Below are 21,389 nucleotides of genomic sequence, written 5' to 3' on the forward strand. Positions count from 1 at the left end.
CCAATCCTTTTTTAAACTCAGCTACACTAACTGCACTAACCACATCCTCTGGCAACAAATTCCAGAGTTTAACTGCCAACTTCATGGAGTGCCCCCTAGTCCTTCTATTATCCGAATAAGTAAATAACTGATTCACATTTACCCGTACTAGACATCTCATGATTTTAAAGACCTCTATCATAGCCCCCCTCAGCCGTCTCTTCTCCAAGCTGAACAGCCCTAACCTCTTTAGTCTCTCCTCATAGGGGAGCTGTTACATCCCCTTTATCATTTTGGTTGCCCTTCTCTGTACTTTCTCCATTGCAACTATATCTTTTTTGAGATGCGGTGACCAGAATTGTACATAGTATTCAAGGTGTGGTCTCACCATGGAGCAATACAGAGGCATTATGACATTTTCTGTTTTATTCACCATTCCCTTCCTAATAATTCCTAGTATTGTTTGCTTTTTTGACTAAATATTTTGCATAGAAACTGATAGCAGATAAGGACACTGAGGCCCATCCAGTCTACCCAGTTTCCTTCCTTTTGTAATGCCAACTTGACCTCTAGCTTTCCCTTCACTTCTTTGATAAAGCCATGTGGTGGCTGAGTCAGTCCACTTCAGTGCACAGAAATAAAGGTCAACAAACAAAAAGATATAAGCAGATACCTTTTTATTATTTTTATTCCATGAAGTTAGCAAGTAGCACATTTAAGACAAATCAGAGAAAATTCTTTTTCACTCAATGCACAATAAAGCTCTGGAATTTGTTGCCAGAGGATGTGGTTAGTGCAGTTAGTGTAGCTGGGCTCAAAAAAGGTTTGGATAAGTTCTTGGAGGAGAAGTCTCTGGAGGAACGTAAGGTCTATCTAACCCCATGACAGTGTCCCCTCTATAGATAAAAGTCCCTGCAACGGAATACATAGCTTAGGACAAGATTTTCCCTGGTTGAAACAGATAGGTCCATGTCTGATGATGCCATTTTGGGAAAGAACCCATTCACATGTTCCAAGACGTTCTGTCTATTTCACTTAGTGCTGAATGCATGAAACAGTAATTTCAATGAATGGACTGAGCAGACTGAATGGAAGAAACTCTTCGAGCAGCCATGGCCCCCCTCCCCCTCCCCCTCCCCAGATGATCTGTCCAAGTAGCAAAGTGATCTCTACTGACTTTAGGGCCAGTCCTCTGACGCACACCGTCTGTGCCGTGGGCTAATTGTTACTCCCTCCCTCACTCCATCGGCCTGAGAATGGCCATACGATGGATCACTTTAAGCCACTCCATCAGGATGGAAAAGTACGTTGCAGAAATCTGTTTCAAATGTATAAAAAAAACAGAGACAATGCCTTTTAGCTACCAATGCCTTCACTATGCCAGAGTAGTATTGGGCAAGTATCTTAATACCCTTCAGGGAAGGTGGAGGGTAAACTGAATTGTGTGTTTTACATCTTCCTGAGAAAACTAGAGACCAAATAATCTCCTAATGCTAAGGATTTCCTCCTGCCAGACTCTGACAGATGCACCTGGTAACACAGAGGATTTTAACCTGATTTTGACCCATCTGATATAGTTGGAGGTATCACCTCCACTTCTGCTAACACAAGATGATTGGGATTTACCTGTCTGAACAGGTGTTAACCACACCTCACTTCCTCTGGGGGTGAAAGAGAGGTCACGGCCCTTTCCTCATCCCTGCCCCATCACTTGAGTTATGCTTCATGTTGTCTGAGCAGGGAGAGGCAGAGCAAGCGGCTCCGCACTCTCTATCCCAGACCAGTGTCCAGAGGCAGACGTTCATCAGGCCCAGCCTGATGCATTCTGAACCCATTGTACTGATGTCACACGAAAAAAGCAAGGACTACAAATACCAAAATATTCTGGGACAGAAGTCCAAAAAGCCAGGATTGACCCAAAGTCTTCTTGTAGATACCAGGGTCCCTTGGCAGCTTTGCTGAAGATTCCTTGTTGGCATCTCCAGTTCTCACAACCCATCCCAGAAGTTTAAAAATGAGGACATGCCAAAAACCTGCAGTGCAGTATCAGCATTTCAAACCATTTGCCAAGAGCAGTGCTCTAGTAAGCTTATCGCTGATGGTGAACACTAAATAACTTGAAGGTTGTTGCACTTTTTATGGGGCCAACCCCAAAACTGTCCAAAGATCGGTGGCTGCATTCACAGCCTCTTGGGTATGGGGTAGGCAGTCCCAACCATGAGCATCCCTCAAGAGTGACACCTTATGGTCAGACTCCGAGATCAGGTTCACATGTACTGGATTCTGGAGGGGGCCACACTCTGTGACAGCCCTCTGCCCTCCTTCCAGCTGAGAACTACCGCTGGCCTAAATAGGAGGAGGGTGATTAAAAAAAAATCAGAGGGGAGGAATCCAAGGTAGTTGCAGATGAAGGCTCCTGGTGAGTTTATCTCAGTAGAAGGCCATTCCGATTGAGCTGGAAGCCCAGAGAAGCATGAAAAACACAGCTGGGCCGAACCCCCCCCCCCAAAAAAAAATCCAAAGTCTATATTGAGAAAGAGCTCTCCAGGCTGCGTTGCTATTACGATATCTGAAGATGGGACCTGTGTGGTCTGGGGGGCTCATTTTCAAGGGCATCCTTGGGATAACCCTTGTGCTGGTTCAATTCAAGATTTCACAGCCAGCAGAGATGCAGTTTCTCTGCAATTGTTAATACTTCTGTCCAGATGACTTGGCTACCTGTTAGTGTTCGTGATAGTTGTGGGTGGATCCTTGGACCGGTGGCAGATGACCACACCCCCGGGGAAAGATCCCAAGAGGGGCCACCGGTCAGGCTCAGAGTATGGAGAGAGACACACATTAGTTCTTTATTAAACAGTATATCAAACCACCAGAGGTGGCAGTAGTGAGCTGGAGTGCCCGGCTGGGCTGTAGTCCCTCAGATACTGGAACAGCGATCCTGGATAACTGAGCTGTAGAGAAACTGAATATAGTGAGTAGGCAGAGTATGCAGAGTTCAGGAACAGAATCTTGATGGTAACACTCACACAATAGTCTCTTAGAAGCAGCCCAGGAGCTGGAATGAAGTAGGCCCTCGAGGAGCGAGTACCTGGTTCCAGGGAAAGCTCTGAGAGAGAGATGGAAAGTCACTGGTGTTGTAGGCAGCGATGACTTCCTGGCAAAAGTGGTATTCAGTAGCAAGTCCGGGAACGAGGGTCCTCGAGGAGCGAGTACCAGACTGCGATCTGAAAAGCAAAAGAGAAAGCGAGGCCCCCGAGGAGCGGGTACCCCTGGTAAGTCCGAGGAGGCAGAGTAGCAAGGTATGCGGAGAGCGAATCCCATCCGCCAATACCTGGAGGAAAGCCCTTGCTAACTCGATTCGTTAGCGAATTCAGAGACCTTAAATATCCGGTGAGGATGACGTCACCGTAGGGGGACGCCCCTGAGGTTCGCGCCACTGCTGGTACTTGAGTCGGGGCTGTGCCGCGCGCACGCCCTTAGGCTGCTGGGAAACATGGCGTATCGCAGCGTCTGGCTGGTCCGGGGTCACCGGAGGGGAATGGCAAGATGAAGCTGCGGAAGCCAAACTTCCAACAGGCAAAGAGGGAGCCGCCAAAGCGGTAAGGTGGGCGTAGTGGAGACGTCGGGCAGCGACGGTCGCAACACTACCCCCACTTCATTACTAATGTGTACACATCTACGGAAGCAAGACTCCGCATTATCACATTTATGTGTTTTAGAAAACATTACTGGACTCATCTGCTCTGTAGTGTGATAAGGAACAGTCAAAATCACATTCCCTTGCTTGCTCATGTTACCTTTCACAAGCTTCAGTAAGGTAGGGGAAGGTGGCATGTTCTATAAGAAAAGTTCATTGAATCAAGTTGGAAGGAGGGTGGCTCTGATGAAATGGGAGGGAAATCCTTCCTTTCTGATGCAGCAGCCAATGCCTGGAACCACCTGCCCGCCGAGGTGGCAGCAACCGAAACCGTGCAAGGATTCAAGCACTCATGGGGGGTCTGACACAGAGGGCAATGATAAGAAAAAGGGAAAAGGAAGACCAGAGATCTCTCGAGCAGGGACTCGAGAGGGTGGCACACAAGAAGGCAGGGACAACTGGGCAGGGTGAGACTTCTTTCTGTTCTTCTTGTATCCATCCACCAAGGTCCTATTTCTCTCCACTGGTGACAAGAGGTCCTCCTGATTTGCTGATGATGTCTGTACCACTCTACCCTATGCTGGTTTTCTCATTTGAGCAGTGGAAGCAGCCAAAATGAAGGTGAGCTGTGGCACACTATAGAACAGGGCTTCCAAAACCTATTTTTGGGGACCCCCATAGCCAGTCGGGTTTTCAGGATATTCACAATGAATATGCATGAGATAAATTTGCATATCATGGAGACTCAGTGTATGAAAACATCTCTCATACGTATTCATTGTGGATATCCTGATTGACTGTGGGGTCCCCCAGAACAGGTATGGTAAGCCCTGCTATAGGGAACATCTGCTGACAGTGCCTAATCAGGATAGTTGCAAGACCCATTCAGATACGGGCACTATTACATCCTGCTTTTTTCCAAGCTACCACTAAAGCTCCACCAAAACCCTTTCAGATACAGCCGCAATTAGAGTCTTGGTGAAAAATCTTTGACAAACATTGTAGGTGTATGGTTTTTTTTTTTGTTTTTTTTTTAATCTAGCCATTTCTTTATATGCAGAATTCATAGGTGCTGAGCTGCCATGAATGTTGTGTTCATGGAGGAGAGTGTGGACCCCTGGCCCGAGGAGGAGTTGGCGCTACCTGTGAGGGCGAACCCCCACAGGTCCCTACCATCGGGAGGCAAGGCTGAACTGATGCAGGGGCCGGCTGGAGCTTCACCAATACCAACCCTGTTCCCCGCGGGTTGAGCCTTTGGGTGCTTGGGGGCGGCTGGTCTTAGGTGGACCCCTGTGAAGATGGTGGAATCACAGCTGGAAGAAAAGATGATAGTCAGTCCAAGGTCAGAATCCAGAGAGTTGCTGATGGTCTGCCCAGAGTCAGAAGCCAGAAGATCCGTCTGAAGGAACCAGAGGATGGGCACAGGAGCAGGAACAGGACTCGGAAGGCAGGAACAGGAACCATGGCACCAATGAAGCACAGAAGACCTCAATGAAGTGAAGCAGACTCGTTGCCAAGTCAAGGAACAGGAAGAGGAAGCTTCTTTAAATAGTCCTCGGTCTCTGATGTCATCTAGAGGGATGGATAATGTTATTCGTAGCTGGCCCTTTAAGGCCAGCAGGAGGCGTGGCCTTGCACCTAGGGAGGGCCCGGAAGGGGCTGCTGTTGGCGTCGGCCCGTGGCATCGGCTATGAAGGCAGGGTCCGGGGTTGGCCCTCCAGCTGTGGGAGAACAAACAGCCTTGGCGGCAGCAGCTGCAAAGGAGGACGAGGCTGGCTGCGAGCGACGGGGATGTCTCCCCACAGCGTTCCCGACACCTGTAGAGAAGGTGAGGGGGGCCGGCCATGGATGGCTGTGGCCGGTGTGTCTAACAATGAACATATGGGGGCAAAGTAATTTAACAAGTTTGATAATGCAAAGGAAATTATTTTACTTTACTGAAAAGTTGAAGACAAACACCCTGGGAATGAGGTCTGAGCATTTCATGTGGCATAATTTTTATGTTACAGGATTGTGTTAGCCACATTCTATTCTTAACAAAACAATGACACAGCAGTTGTCTTTGACAGAACGTATTGCTATCAAGAAAAAGGAGCATCAGAAGTCGGTAGTGTTACCTATTAACCTCAGCAGATGATGGGAGGCAAGGACCAATTGGCCCACATGGTCTGTCTGGTTGTTAGAGTCTGCACTCTTGTAACTAAAGATATTTTCCAGCTGTCAGCCATACAAGCTTGACTATCTGCAGGAGAGTATTCCTTGACCAAGTCAGTTTTATTGGCTTTTCTCTTTGTTTCTCTGCTATTCTGGGTAGATGAAGATAGAAATTCCCATACTTAATCCAACCCCAGGACCCTCTCTTCCTACTTCCATCCATTCTCTCAACCTTGATCTTATCATTGCCTCCTCTGTCCAAAGTGTGATTAACCTCTGTCATGGTACTGAAGCCTGGATTTCCTTGCATGTCTACTAGGTCTGTTCCTAGGGTGGCAAAATTTCAAGGGTTGCAAAGTTTCAAGGATTGCAAAATGTTGTGGCAGATCTAGGCTACTGCACTCCTGCATTGCCTGCCTCATTAGATGGTAAAGTTATGTGTCCCTTTCTTTCATTCTGGCAAGGTGGGAGCTTCCTTTTCTTCTTCTTCTGTTTTGTTTTTCATGCTATTTTGCACAACAACAACAAAAAAAATCTGAAATTTGGTGTTTGTTTCATTTGCAAATTAAATGGAACAAGATGAGAGAGTCATTGCGTCTTTCATTTTGTTTGCAAATGAACGCACATCCCTACTTTCCCAATCATCTAACACCCCTTCAGTAAAGAAGCATTTCCTTATTCCTCTAAGCTGTTGCACTTGGGGGTGGACCCTTGTCCTGAGCAGTGGTGAACGGCTCCCTGGTAGGGACCAGGAAGCACCTGCCCCCATGGGGTGGAGCACAGGAGGAGACAGAGGCTAGGATGAGCTTCACCACTGGAAGCCCGCGATCCCCCCAGGTGGAGCCCGTAGGGACCCGGGCCGCTTGGACATAGGTGAGCCTCGCAGGGTCTCCCAGAGATGTAACAGAGAAGTGTGCCTACGAACAAGGGAGTGCGGTTGGACTCCAGGCTGTTGGTCTGGTGGAGCAAGGAAGACCAGAACAGTGTAGGTGATGAAAAGGCAAGGAACAGAGCCAGAAACAGGAGACATGGTCAATGGTATACTGATATACTTAAGGTAGACATGACTTATCACAACCACTAAATAATATTTAATATGAAACTATGTTACAGTATTTGATGGCACCTGTTTAATATAACTCAACACATTTAAGTTTGAAATTATGTGCCTTATTGTGAACCGTTGTGAAGGCAACTAGCTTAACGACGGTATAGAAAAGATTTTAAATAAATAAATAAATAAATAAATAAATAAATGGCAGCTGAGGTCAGAATCTGAGGATCAGTCCGAGGAGTAGTCAACAAGGCAGGGGTCAGGTTCTGGAGGTCAGATGAGGTCACAAGGCAGGCAGAGGTCAAGATCCAGGCAGCAGACATAATGGTCAAGGAGCAGGCAGAGGTCAGTACCAGAGAGACAGTCCGAGAGTACTACCTGGGGAGACAAGACAGACAGACGCTGGAACAGAAGGACACTGGAACAGTAGAATGCTGGAACAAGACTGGAACAAGACTGTGAACGTGAAGGCAAACTAGTACACATGCAGTGCTGACCCAATTGCCAAGGCAAGGAAATGCAGGCAGAGACTTCCTTATATTGAACATTCAATCAGGGAGTGCCACGGAGCTAGGTCCTGCCCCTGGCCCTACAAGAGGCCAGGCAGTCTGCGCATGCATAGGGGCATGGCCAACGCCACTGGAGATGCCGAACTCAGGGGTGAGGCCTGGTGCGCTGTGGAAGGCCCGGTGACCACCACCGCGGGACGAAGAGGCTTGGAGGAGCTCGCGGCTGCCGCTGGAGAGGCCAACCCATGACCTGCAGAGGAGCTAGTGAGGTGAGCAGGTCCTCTGTAGTCAAACCCTCTCAGGCTAAGAGGTATTACCATCTACCTCATCGCCGACAGACGTCAAGGACCTCTCTTACCTGGAGAGATGAGTCTTGTTTGGTGGAGATCCGTGGAGGTGAAGGATCTCTACAAGAGGGCCAGGAGAGGACCAAAGGCTTCAACAGAGAGACATTGAATGTTTTGTGGATACCCATGGCACGAGGTAGCTGGAGCTGATAATACACTGCTCCCACTCTTCGAAGCACTGGAAACAGGCTGATGTACTTGGGAGCCAGGCAAGAAGGAAGTCTCAACCTTATGTGTTGGGTGCTTAACCACACCTTCTGACCAGGACGGAAGAGTGGAGCGGGACATCTATGGGCATCAGAAGTACGCTTGGAGTGCTCAGCGGCCTGGTAAGGCATTCTTTGACTTGATTCCACACCTGAAGAATGGTGTGGGCCATGGATTGTGCAGCTGGAGACAGAACAGTCAGAGGAACTGGAAGTGGTAGCCGAGGTTGTCGTCCAAATACCATGGAGAATGGAGATACATCGATGGCAGTAGCGACGTGGGTATTGTGCGATAGCTCATCCCAGGGTAGCAGATCAGACCAGTTGTCCTGCTGGTCATTCACATAGGAATGGAGGAAAGTTATCAAGGTTCGGTTGCCTGGTGGCAAATTGTGGTCCTCGGTCAGATATAATTTCCTTTGGGAGTCCATGGAGATGGAAAATGTGTTTCAGGAACAACTTGGCTAGTTCTGGGGCTGATGGGAGGCCCAGCAAGGGAATGAAGTAACCCATTTTCGAAAAACGGTCAATGATGACCCAGATTATGGTATAGTTCTGGGATGGAGGCAGGTATGTAATGAAGTCCGTTGAGATGCTAGACATTGGCTTGGTAGGTGCTGGAAGCAGTTGGAGTAGGCCCCAAGGCTGTCCGGTAGGCGGCTTCTGTTGGGCGCAGATGGGACATGAATCTACCACCAGTAATATCTCAGCAACATCTCTAGGGTCCTGGCATGACCCGGGTGTCCTGCCAACTTGGAATCATGGGCCCATTTCAGAACTCATTCACATAATCTATGTGGACGATGGTTTTCCCAACTGGAACTGTAGGAGTCATGGCAAGGGATATGCAGGCAGGATCTATGATGTGCCTGGAAACATAAGGAATATCCTCTGGTTTAAAGGTTCTTGGAAGCTGGGCGATAATGTAGAATGATATTGAACCATTCAAAGAAGTGCACCCATTAGGCTTGTCTAGGATTCAAGAGTTGAGCTTCTGTAAGGTGCTCAAGATTCTTATTGTCGGTGAAAATGGTAAATTTGTGTTGCGCCCCTTCCAACCAGGGGCGCTACTCTTGGAGCGCCAACTTGATGGCGAGAAGATCTCAGTCACCAACTTGATGGCAAGAAGTTCTCGGTCTCTCTGTAGGAGAGAACTTATGTGAGTAGAATGAACAAGGTATCAATTTACCCTTTGGAGAAAACTGACTTAGGACAGCTCCTGCTCCAATTGCAGAGACATTGACTTCGACGATGAATGGATGTCTTGGGTCTGGATGCTGAAGACAAGGACCAGAACAGAAAGCTTCTTTTAATGTCTGAAAGGCAGCTTGTGCTTTGGGAGCCACACATGAGTGTTAGCCCCTTTCTTGGTCATGGTGGTGAGCGGAGCAGCTAGGGTAGAATAATTGGCAATGAAGCTCCTGTAATAATTAGTAAAGCCAAGGATACGTTGTAAGGCCCATAGGCCTACTGGCTGGGGCCAGTCTTGGATCCCCTGGACTTTATCTGGATCCATGGAGAAACCTCAATCAGATATGATGTACCCTAGAAAGAGTAAGCGATTCTGCTCGAAGAGGCACTTTTCTAGCTTGGCATAAAGATGATTTTCTCTTAGATGCTGGAGGATGATCCGAACATGATCTCGATGGGATTCAAGGTCTTTGGAAAAGATCAGGATGTTGTCAAGATATACGACTATGAATGAGTACAAGAGGTCTCAGAATATTTCGTTCATAAGGCATTGAAAGACTGTTGGGGCATTGCATAGCCCAAAGGGCATCACGGTATATTCATAATGACCATCCCTCATATTGAACGCGGTTTTCCAGATATCTTCAGGTTGAATGCGTACCAGATTGTATGGATTCCTCAGATCCAACTTGGTGAAGATCCATGCCCCTTGAAGGCGGTCAAACAGTTCACTGATAAGGGGCAGGGAGTATTGGTGTTTGCGGGTTATGGCGTTGAGCCCTCTGTAATCAATACAAGGGTATAACCCGCCGTCCTTTTTCATGATGAAGAAAAAGCCCGCTCCAGCGGGAGAATCAGAGGGTGAATGAACCCTTTTTCTAGGTTCTCTTTGATATATTCAGACATGGCTAGGGTTTCTGGGTGAGACAATGGATACATTCTGCCCTTGGGAGGCATTGTGTCCAGCAGAAGTTCTATGGAGCAATTGAACTTGCATAACAAAGGCAAGGTATCTGCCTTCTGCTTCGAGAAGACATCTTCGAACTCAACATACTGAGTAGGCAAACCAGATAGAGTGGTAGACTTCAGGACAGAGACTACTGGAGATACTTGACAGACATGTCTTCTGGCATTTGGAACCCCACTGCATCAACTGCAGGGAATGCCAATCGAACTAGGGTTCATGGACCTGGAGCCAAGGCAGCTCCAGGATAACTGGATGTGTAGAACATTTTAACACATAGATGGACATCTCCTCATCGTGGAGAGTACCTATGGTAAGATGGATAGCCACTGTTCGATGGGTGATGAGCCCTGGAAGATGTTCTCCTTGAATGGAGGTGATGTAGAGGCTCACATCTAATGGCTGAAGAGGAATGTTCAAAAGTTTGACAATGTCATCCATGATGAAGCTGCCACTTGCTCCTGTATCGACAAGAGCAGTGGTGGCGAAGGAGTGGGCTTCGATGCCCAGAGAGACTGGAAGCAGGAGTTGGGGGCCGGTGACAGTAGCGCCTAAGCTCGGGACCCCCGCCAGGCTCAGGCGTTGCAGTTTTCCAGATGGACCAGACAGGACTGCCGAAGATGTCCGGAAGTGCCACAGTAAAGGCAAAGACCCTCCTTCCTCCGACGGAGACGTTCGGTCGGAGACAGTTGCTCACGGTTCACCTCCATAGGTTCCACCATGGAAGAAGGTGGTGGTGCTGGAGTCTTGGCTGGAGGACTCTGGACACACATGGGACATGGTGTAGGAGAGTGCAAAGCCTTTACTTCTAGGCACCTTTGCCAGAGATGATGGTTGATCTTCCCGGTGAGGGAAATCAGGTCCTCTAGAGACATGGGAGTCACACGGATGGAGAATTCACCTTTGAAAGCACTGGAGAGTCCATCTAGGAAGATGGCTTGCAGACAATTTTCTTGCCACTCAAGCTCAGTAGCCAGGGTCTTGAACTCCACCATATACTCAGAGAGGATCTGTGACCCTTGACGAAGGTGGAGTAGATTATGGGTGGCTACAGCTAGGTGGCCTGGGTCTCTGAAGGTCTGCTTGAAGAGAGCAACAAACGGATAGCTCAGAAAGCATGGGATCAGAGCATTCCCATAAGGGAGAGACCCACGCAAGAGCCTTCCCTTCCAGACAGGAAAGGATGAAGGTCACTTTAGTGGTTTCCTTCAGGAACAAGGAGGGTTGCAGTGCAAATTGCATGAAGCACTGATTGAGGAAGCCACGACAGGAACGTGGGTCCCCCTTGTATCAAGGAGGTGTTGGGAGCACCAATGATGCTTTGGGTAGCATAGAGGCCAATAGGCCCATGGGATTGGCCAGAGCTGTATATCGCAGCTGGGAATGGAGCTCTTCCACCGAAGAGGCTAGCGATTCTAAATCTTGGTGATGTTCTTTGACTGTGGCGGCTAAACCCAGTAGGGCCCTGGAAGTAGGAGACTCCACCAAGTCCATGGCCTTGGCAACCTGTTGCGCTCGGAGGTGGAGCCTTGTCCTGGAGCAGTGGAGAATGGGCCCCCAGGGGGCGGAGCACAGGAGGAGACAGAGGCTAGGATAAGCCTCACCACTGGAAGCTCACAGTCCCCCCAGGTGGAGCCCATAGCGACTCAGGCCACTTGGACTTGGGTGGGCCTCGCAGGGTCTCCCAGAGAGGTAAAAGAGAAGCGTGCCCATGAATAACAAGGGAGCACAGTAGGACACTAGGCTGTTGGAGCAAGGAAGGCCAGAACAGTGTAGGTGATGACAAGGCAAGGAACAGAGCCAGAAACAGGAGACGTGGTCAATGGCAGCCAAGGTCAGAATCCGAGGATCAGTCCGAGGAGTAGATAATGAGGCAGGGATCAGGTTCTGGAGGTCAGACAAGGTCACAAGGCAGGCAGAGGTCAAGATCCAGGCAGCGGACATAATGGTCAAGGAGCAGGCCGAGGTCAGTACCAGAGAGACAATCCAAGGATTCTACTTTGGGAGACAGGACAGACAGATGCTGGAACAGAAGGATGCTGGAACAGTAGGACCCTGGAACAAGACTGTGAAAGCGGAGGTAAACTAGTACACATGCAGTGCCAACCTGATTGCCAAGGCAAGGAAGTGCAGGCAGGGACTTTCTTATATTGAACATTCAATCAGGGTGCGCCACAGAGCTAGGACCCACCCTGGCCCTACAATAGGCCGGGCGGTCCGTGCGCGTGCATGTAGGGGAGTGTGGCCAATGCCACTGGAGATGCTGAACTCCGGCATGAGGTCTGGTGTGCAGTGGAAGACCCGGTGACCACCACCACGGGACGCCGAGGCCTGGAGGAGCTTGTGGCTGCCACTGGGGAGGCCAACCCATGACCTGCAGAGGAGCTAGCGAGGTGAGCAGTCCCTTGCTTGGGCCGGGTGCGGATGGGGCGCGTAACATAAGCCTCCCTCCTTCCAGCTTCTATGGGAAATTGCACTTTCCTGTACTCAAATATTTGAATGTTTCTATCATATCTCTGTTTCCCTTCTTTCCTCCAGAAAGTATGTTCTGAGTGTCTCCAAATGGGATGGTATTGGGCATACCATATATAACATGAAAGAATCGCATATATTTAAAAAATTGAGAAACCTTTATTAAATGGATAATACATTTTTAATTTTAAAATTTTTACTACAGATAACAGTCTCATACAAAAGTATAATGTCACTTTTATAGAACATAACATATAAATACCCTTTTTATAACATATGACATATGGTGAAATATCTACCAAATCTGCAACTCATTCATACCACTGGATTCTTGCTCACTATTGCTTATAAAGGTCTTCACTCATTTCAATACAGCTAATGAATACAAAGTGTTCAATTCAAACAAGAATTACAATGTAACATTTTTTGCTAACAATGAAACCAATACTGTGTAAACAGACAAACATATCACAGTTACACATTACAATGTAACATTTAACCCAAACACTAAATCAGACATTGTGTAAGCAGACTGATCTGTCTCAAGAAACCTAATATGGAAAATTGAAAGTTGTTATGATTTAGAAAAACAGAACAAATATGTCTCTAAAATCAACTGAAGTTCTAAAGTGGTCCAGAGAAAGTAGGATCCTGTTTCACCTGATATAGGCTTCCTCAGATGATGTATATGACAATCATGGGTTCCAAATAGTATTAAATAGAAGAGTTGGAGTGTAAATTGTATTGCATTCTGATAGTTTAAGATGTTTTAAATTAGTGACCATATTAGCATATAACTACAAGAAACATATGACAATAAAGTTATTTCAGTTAGGGAAAAGGAACCGTTTTTGTTTTTATTTTTATACCACTATTAACAAATCTAAAAAAACTAATATAACTATCAACATAAGTACCCGATCATAATAATGTATCAATGTGAGCCGACACGACTATGGAACCGAAAGAGAGACTAACCGGAGTCTACATCCTTAAATTTACTGAAGCTCTTCTTCAATTCTGAATGTTATCTTCATCTTATACGCTACAAGAGATATAATAATAATTATTATACAATGTTCATGAGCTTTTCAAAAAAGGATTTTGTATATGTACCTCAAGACTGGCAAAAATCTAATGAGTAGCTGTGAGTACCTATGTGGCTGACTCCTCAATATGGAAACAAAACTAAAACGGCTTCAGAAGACTTCATAAATCATCAAACCACTGCAACAATCCCTTCCATTATCATGCTGACCGGCTCCTCAAGGAATTAAATCTACAAAAGTGTTAAAAAAAATAAATGATATAGTACTACATATAATTAATTAATACCCGAGCATATTCAAACCATAAGTTACTCCTTGACTTACCCAATATTACTGTTGGGGCCGCAGTGTGGTGTTCAGTCAGCTTCCCACTGCCTTGAGCTGTATCTCCGCCCCCTCTGGATCTCCCTCCTTCAACCTTCTCTGCACAAAAGTCATTTAAAACATGTTCCTTTCACTCTATGGCTGGGCTGCTGGGAAGGCCTGATCTGGGCCCTCTTTCCCTGCCACCGCAGGTATAGAATCAGAGATATAATTCATATAATGCCAGGAGAGGAGAGGGGAGCTGGAGACCCCGAAAACCTTCCCTTCTTCTTCTCCCCGAGCGTGGCAGAGCAGTTTAGTAGGGAGTCTGTTCATCGGCGTCCGTTCATGGCCGTTCATCAGCCATCCGTTACCGTCCGTTCATGGCCTTGCCGCTGCCTTGAGCGCCCGGCTGGACGCCCAAGGGGCGCTCCAGCCGGGCGCTCAAGGCAGCGGGAGGTCGCGGCGTCTGTGTAGCCGGCAGGGTGGCATTTCTGTGGCCATGTGTGGAGGCGGGGATGGGCGTGGGCCATGGAGGTCTTGGGGCTTCCAAAAGGAGGGCGTCCGATGGGGAGGGAATCACTGCCTGGGAGGCACTCGGGTCACGCTAACCTTTGGGATCTGGGATCTCCTTCTCCCGTCCTCCCCGCCTGGAGATGGCTCCCGACCTGCGAGAGACTGAAGGCAGAGCCCGAGCTTGTAAGTAGAGTCTCTCTCTCTCTCTCTCTCTCTCTCTCACACACACACACACACACGAGGAAGAGTTAACAAATAAGAGATAATGGGTGCTCAAGGCAGCGGGGTCTGTAGAAAAGAACTTTCCTGGTGGAATGACATTTGAAATGACAGGTACCAGCGCACCCAGGATACTGTATAGGCGCTGTATACCGCTCTATACAGTAAAATGGATTGCACACGCCTACCGCTTCATGGACATGCTTTGGACGCCGCTTCCATTTGCGTCTCATTTGAATACTGTATTGAGCGGTATGTGAACCAAATTGTGCGCGTGTCCTTACTGTATCGGCCTGTAAATGAGAGGAAACCAAATGATCTTTTTTGGACAGCAAAAACAGGGGGTTTACTGAATAAATTGTCTCCTGCTAATACATGCTAATGTTTAAAGATAACACTGGGCAACACATTTTCACAAAAGTCATGTTACGGAAATGAAATTAGTCAATTCTTATACATTTCCATGTGCTAAACATGAATGTGACTGTGAAAATGCAAAATTGGCTCTAGTTTTTTTGTAATATGCAATAATATAATTACATCTTGAATTGTATGCCAATAGTAGGAGACCTACGGTTAATACCGTTTGAAAAATGAAGTCATAGACAACGTCTTAGATTTCTTTGCTTGTCTCTTGTACACCTGTTTGGGAGCATCTTTGCGGAGTGTCCAGCAGTAGTCAGCCAGCATGAATATTTCAAATGCTCCCCCTTTCTGACTGGGCTTCATATAGTACACTGCTGACGTCAGCTTACTCAGCAGCAGCATGGCAGCAGAACTGCATTGCATCAGAAAATGATGTAATAAACTCTGGATGATGTGTGCATGATGGTATTATGCAATATGATGCAATATTACATCATTCTAGGCTTATTTACAGTCCTACTGGATAAATTTACATGACTAAACATAGAAAGTGAACTATATTAAATATCTTCAAAACGAGAGCCAATAAAAACTTTTCATGGTCATATTCATGTTCAGCACATCAAGATACTACAGAGTAGGACCTTTTTAGGTCAGTAACACTTTCATTGTTGCCCAGTGTAATTTTCTTGATGTTAGTAGTATGGTTGGAAAAAGGAATGACACAAACTGACTGATTCAGTTGGGATTATACTTTATACTTTTGCATGAGACTAAGTGTTATCTGTAGTAAAAACTTTTAAATTTAAAATGTATTATCCATATATTAAAGGTTTCTCAAAATTCTTTTTGAAATATATGTGATTCCTTCATGTTATATATGTTTATTATTATTATTATTTATATTTTATTCAGATTTTCAACAAATTTTTTACATTTGCAAAAAATCAATAAATTTATCTTAAGTACTAGAAACAGAAAAAGACTATACATCTCAAAAGTATTATTAGTACATCAGATATATATTCCCCAATAATGGGAGGATATCCAAAAGAAAAAAATAACCTAGTTTATAAACATGTTATATATGTTTTATTTTTGGAATCTTTTTTGATTTACCTTCATGTAGTCATGTACCTTGGGCATACCATGACAAGAACGAATCTCACTCTTAAGCCAGGGAAGGTTGGGTACAATCTGTATTGTTGACCCGCTACCATTTTACTAGCGCTTCTATGAACTGCTACCTTCCTCTCAGTGTCCTGCAGAACTGAACACAACGGGCACAAGGTGAGGTCTTGCTAGTGATCTTACATGAGTGCAATGTTACTTTCCTTCTCCGCTGACCATACCTCTGCTTATGCAACTGAACATACTGTCAGCTTTCTCTGTTGCTTTTATTGTGTGAACTGGCAACATTCAGCTCATTTGAAAGAATTTCTCCTCAGTCTCTTTTCTGTTTAACAGTTGCCAGTTCTTGTCCTTCTAACTGATAAGTTGCTAAAGGATATATTTATGCCCCGGATGTATGATTTTACACCTTTTTTGCACTGACATGCAGTTCCCCTGTCCCTGGCCAATCCGGCACTTTTGTCACCTCATTAGGGAACTCTCGCACATTTGATTGGCAGACTTGGCTGACTGGCAAGAGGCAGGTCCCCTCTGGATTCTGAGCCATAGGCCTGTGCCTGATTTGCCTGTGCGTTGATCCAGCCACGCTGACAGGATGTGTTCCCTGTGTGAAAACGACCACGCAGTCTGCCATCCTGTAACCTGCTTGTTGCACGGAGCTGCACTCTCTTTCCCTTTAGCAGTGTTCCCAATGCTTTGCTCAATACCGAGGTGAAACCCCCAGGCAATTATTGACCTACCTCCTCCTCCTCCTTCTGATGTTTCTGGAGTGAAACCATAGCTGCTGTCCTCCAGTCTCTTGGAACCTCCCCTGCCTCCAAAGAGAGGCGTGAGGGATGCAGTCAGCACCTCCATGAGCTCTTTAGGTATCCTGGGGTGTATTCCATCGTGTGCCATGGCCTTATCTGCTCTCACCATGACCAACAATGGCAATGGGGCCCACTGAAGAAGTCATTTTTCCCATTCTCTATCCATGGAAATAATCTTTATTGAAGACTTCCAGGGAGCGTGCCAAGGGCCATATTTTCAATGAATGTATAAAATTGCTGTTTCCCCGGAAGGGTGAATCTGACAGACTCCACCCACATGGGAGCTGCATGAAGCTTAGTCTGTACTTTCATACTCCACTAGTCCCTATTTTGTAAGGGCCTGAACGATAAGAAGGCAATTGGAAAATTGTAGATTGGCATTTTCGCACTTTACAACTTGAAAGTGTTTGCGGGTTTCTTGTTTCTTGTTTATAATTTATGGTTTGCCTGTCTACCTTGGTGCTCAAGGCGAAATATAGCAAACCATCAAAATTACTCAATAACGAAATAGCAATAAACAAAATTTAAAAACCACAACATTATTAAAAAAACAAAACAAAACAAAACACTAGCATGTTATAAAATAAAAATACAATTTATATGCACACAGCCCAATCCAGATAGGGTTTTTTTCTGCAGGCACCAACCTCTAGTCATCCAGTCTGAGGATGGAGGCCAATAATAATGAAACAATCAACTTTCAGAGCACCTTTAATCCTAAGGAGATCTCAGAGCACTCCTGTCCCCCAGTTATTTATTAAGCTAGCACACACAGTCCCCCGTCCTGGGGAAGGAATGATGGAAAATGCCATTAGTTTGACTAGATTACACTACTCAACAAATATAGCAAATGGTGATTTTTTTCACCTTATATTCAAGTGTCCATTCGGCCCCAAAGCACAGCGTTACCTATTTTATCCCCTCTCCCCTTCCAATTTATATATTTCTTGCACAAGGACTGAATTTAAATGACATTTTTTCCACTTATTTTGCATTCCTTCAGTGTCTGTCATTTAAAAATCCAATTTTTCCAGCACTGTCATGCTACTTTTTCCATCTTTCTTAAGGATTAACTCCAGTCTGTTTGCATTAGATTCACCCACCCCCTTAATGTGCACCAATCTGTCATAACTATTACACTTTCATTTCTTGGGGGTAAGTCCAAACCAGCCTTGGATCACCAGAGTCCAGACTAGGGCCTGATTTACTATCAGAAATCACAAGAGCTGCCTCCTAGTGCGTCTTCCTCTCTAGCCATTCAGATATTTTTATTTCTACTCAGCTTCGGGCTAATGGAGGTTGCCACTGGCCATGGCAGTGACGTAGGGGTAGAAAACAGGAGCTGGTCCCTTGGAGGGTGCTTCAGATGACGGGACCGGGCAGCTTGCGGGAAAGGAAAGGATGCAAAGTCCATTGATGCGTTGGAGTGAAGGTTAACCATCTGTCCAAGTGATACGATACCAGGTGACTCCAAGTTATGTGGGACAGACCCAGCCAATCCTGGATGGGTTCAGCCTGGTCTTGGTGGAATCCTTTAGTGAGACCCTAGCACTAGAGTGGCCGGCTCAGCCCAAGCCAATCAGTCCTGGTGGTGGCCATTGCATGCTTGCTTTAGTTCTGATGTTGTTAGGGCAAGTCATTGGGGAAAATCAAAATTGCAATTCCATGCATGCAGTGGGGCAAAATCAGGACTAAATCAGCCTGTTTGTTTGATCTGGAGTAAAGTGACAACCCCATCTGGCACTTGGGAATAATGCGGGCAGCCTGTAGGTACTTTGTGTAACAGCAGAAGCATCCCATGGAATTCTCATAATCAGTCGCTGTCTTTACAGTGTGCATAATTGGTTTACTGATATTTAACTATATGTACTGTAAATACTGTTTTACATGAGCTCTCCACTTTCAGCACATATGAATTAATGTATTTGGGAGTGGGAGAGGTTGTAGGGGCACAAGGGGAGGGAAACAGATACTGAGGAGCAGAGGTGAATACTGGAGATGTGTGGGTGAAGATGGGGCAGGTGGAAGGGGAGAGCCAAACGTGTAGACAGGACTGGGCTGAGCCAGGTGGGGGCCCCTTGGGCAGGCCGGAGCAGTGCCCCGAGAAGGGAGAAGCGTCCTTGCCTCCCGCTCCTCTCCCCAGCTGGGCAACAGAGGGAACGAGGAGGAGCAGCTGCTGCTTGGCACACCCGGCCCCTGGGCTAGCAGGCGGTACTTACCAATGCTGAGGGGGGGTTCGTCTCCGCTGGCTCAGCTCCGCCTCCTGCTTCCCTGCCTTGCCTTACCTCACCTGAGCCGCAGCCCCCAGCGGGCAGAGAGAGCGACCCAAAGTCCTACCAGGTCCACAGCAGCGGCAACCAGGAGTGGGGGGAGCAGCACACAGGTAGACGCACAGAAGCCCGGGCAGCGGCAGCTTTTCCTGCCGCCCTGGGTAAAGATCCGAAGCCGCAAGTCCCCGGTGCCCCTCCTAAGGCAGGCGCCCAGCTGGCCCACCAGTTAATCCGGCCCTGTGTGCGGGTGAAGACAGGGGAGCACGCAGGGAGAAAGGGAAGATGGGGAGAGGTCGATCTACTCCTGTTTCTGCCACGCTGCAGGCAGGGAATTGTAATTCTGATTTCCCTAACTGGGAATTACATCTTCTGGCATGCACTGGGACCAGAGTCTTCAGATTGACAGGTAAAGGGGCTGGCAACGCTGATGAGCAGACATCATTATTATTATTATTATTAGGATTAACAAGACAAAACTGTTAATGAAAGAAAAAGAAAATCCTGACTATTTTTTTTTTTTTGCCATTGTATGTTTACTTCAAATATCCATTTTACAAGTATAAATATGATTTTTTTTAAAAGATTGATTTCAATTTTGTACAAAAATAATACATTAGGATAAATCAGTTTTGCGTGAAATTTTCTTTTTCTAAAAATATTGACAATGAGCTCGCTCGGCAGTCAGTGAACAGAAAGTAAAAATGGGAAAACCGAGGCCCACAGCCTGAGCTTTTCTTACGGCGCATGTGATTTTTATTTTTTTTTTTAATTTTACATTTCCCTACAGGTCTGGCATGGAAAGTAAGCAAATGTCACGTCTTCATGGGAAGATTGTGAATTTCTAAAATGCGTGCAGTCGCATCCTTTTAACATCATCACATCTCAAAAATTAATTTGGGAGCACAGAAGACGAAAAGCAATACTGTCCTGAATTCAGCTATTACAAAAGTCTACACCAATACAAGTTTCCTAACAATGACAACAATGTTTCTAATTTTCAGAAAGGCTTAAATAACACTGTTTTTAAAAAATAGTATTGACATTTCAAAGTAAGAATCCTTCTAGGGCATGTATTAGAGGCGCTGCAAAGAAACTGTGGCTTTGTACTGTGAACCACGGAAATATCTAAAGAGTCTACTTCCTCTGTAGTATATATTTTGGATTCTACTTTGTTTGGCTTTGTTCCTTTAATTAAAATAGTTAGGGAAAATCCTTGGCTAAGGAGCAGAAATTATTATTTTTGGCTGAATGAACCGTAGAATGATCATGAATCAATGACACATTTCTAAGTGTGTGTGTGTGTGTGTGTGTGTGTGTGTGTATGTTGGAGTGGGTGCCTGTGTATGTACGGTGTAATCTTGTACTCCCAATAAAGAAGGCAGGAGTCCCTGTTGGCTCTATAACCGGCATGCTTCCAGTTCACCGCAGGCTGAAAAATGAATGAAACGGGAGCCCGTTAACAGAGCCTCCCTCCCTCACCTTCTCTCGCTTTTGGCTTGCTCCCAGCCCATTATGCGGGTGTCTCTCTTCAGAAGCATCCATTAGGTGATTGAGAATGATCAAAAAGTAGAGAAGGAAGGAGGCAGGAGGCCAAGGGCATCATCTTCTCGCTTCCTGGCGAATTCATACTTAACTAGAATCTTTTTACACCGGTCCTGGGGTGGGGGGTGCAATCCTGCTGCCCTGCTTCAGTAAGACAGGCAAAACGGAATTGCGTGTCAGGTGGTACGTGGAGCATGCTGCAGGTTTGAAAAAGATGCTTTGCATGTCAGACATTCCAACTGAAAACATGATCCCCGCCCAGCTTAACGCCCCCTTAAGCAACTGGAGAGAGGTGACTAATTTATACAACTCTCATCTCAAGTGATATATAAAGTAATGCTACGTTAGCAGAACGTGGACCCCTTTGGCGTGGTCTGCACAGATAACAGTAATGCTCATTTGCGTAGCTGGTGGCGCAAGGGTCGAGGTCAGCAGAGCACCTTCCATGAGAGCTGATAACACAAGGCGGCCTCCCCACACATACCCACCCCCAGAGTCAGACTGGAGCAGCTGGATACAATGATGTGCAACAGTCGAATTTAACTTTGAAGCAAGGAGTTATTTTAACTATGGCTGAGGGGGGATATGATAGAGGTGTTTAAAGTCATGAGAAGTCTAGAATGGGTTGATGTGAGTCAGTTATTTACTCTTTCGGATGGTGGAAGGACTAG

Source organism: Rhinatrema bivittatum, chromosome 8, assembly GCF_901001135.1.
Source record: "Rhinatrema bivittatum chromosome 8, aRhiBiv1.1, whole genome shotgun sequence".
Lineage (NCBI taxonomy): Eukaryota > Metazoa > Chordata > Amphibia > Gymnophiona > Rhinatrematidae > Rhinatrema > Rhinatrema bivittatum.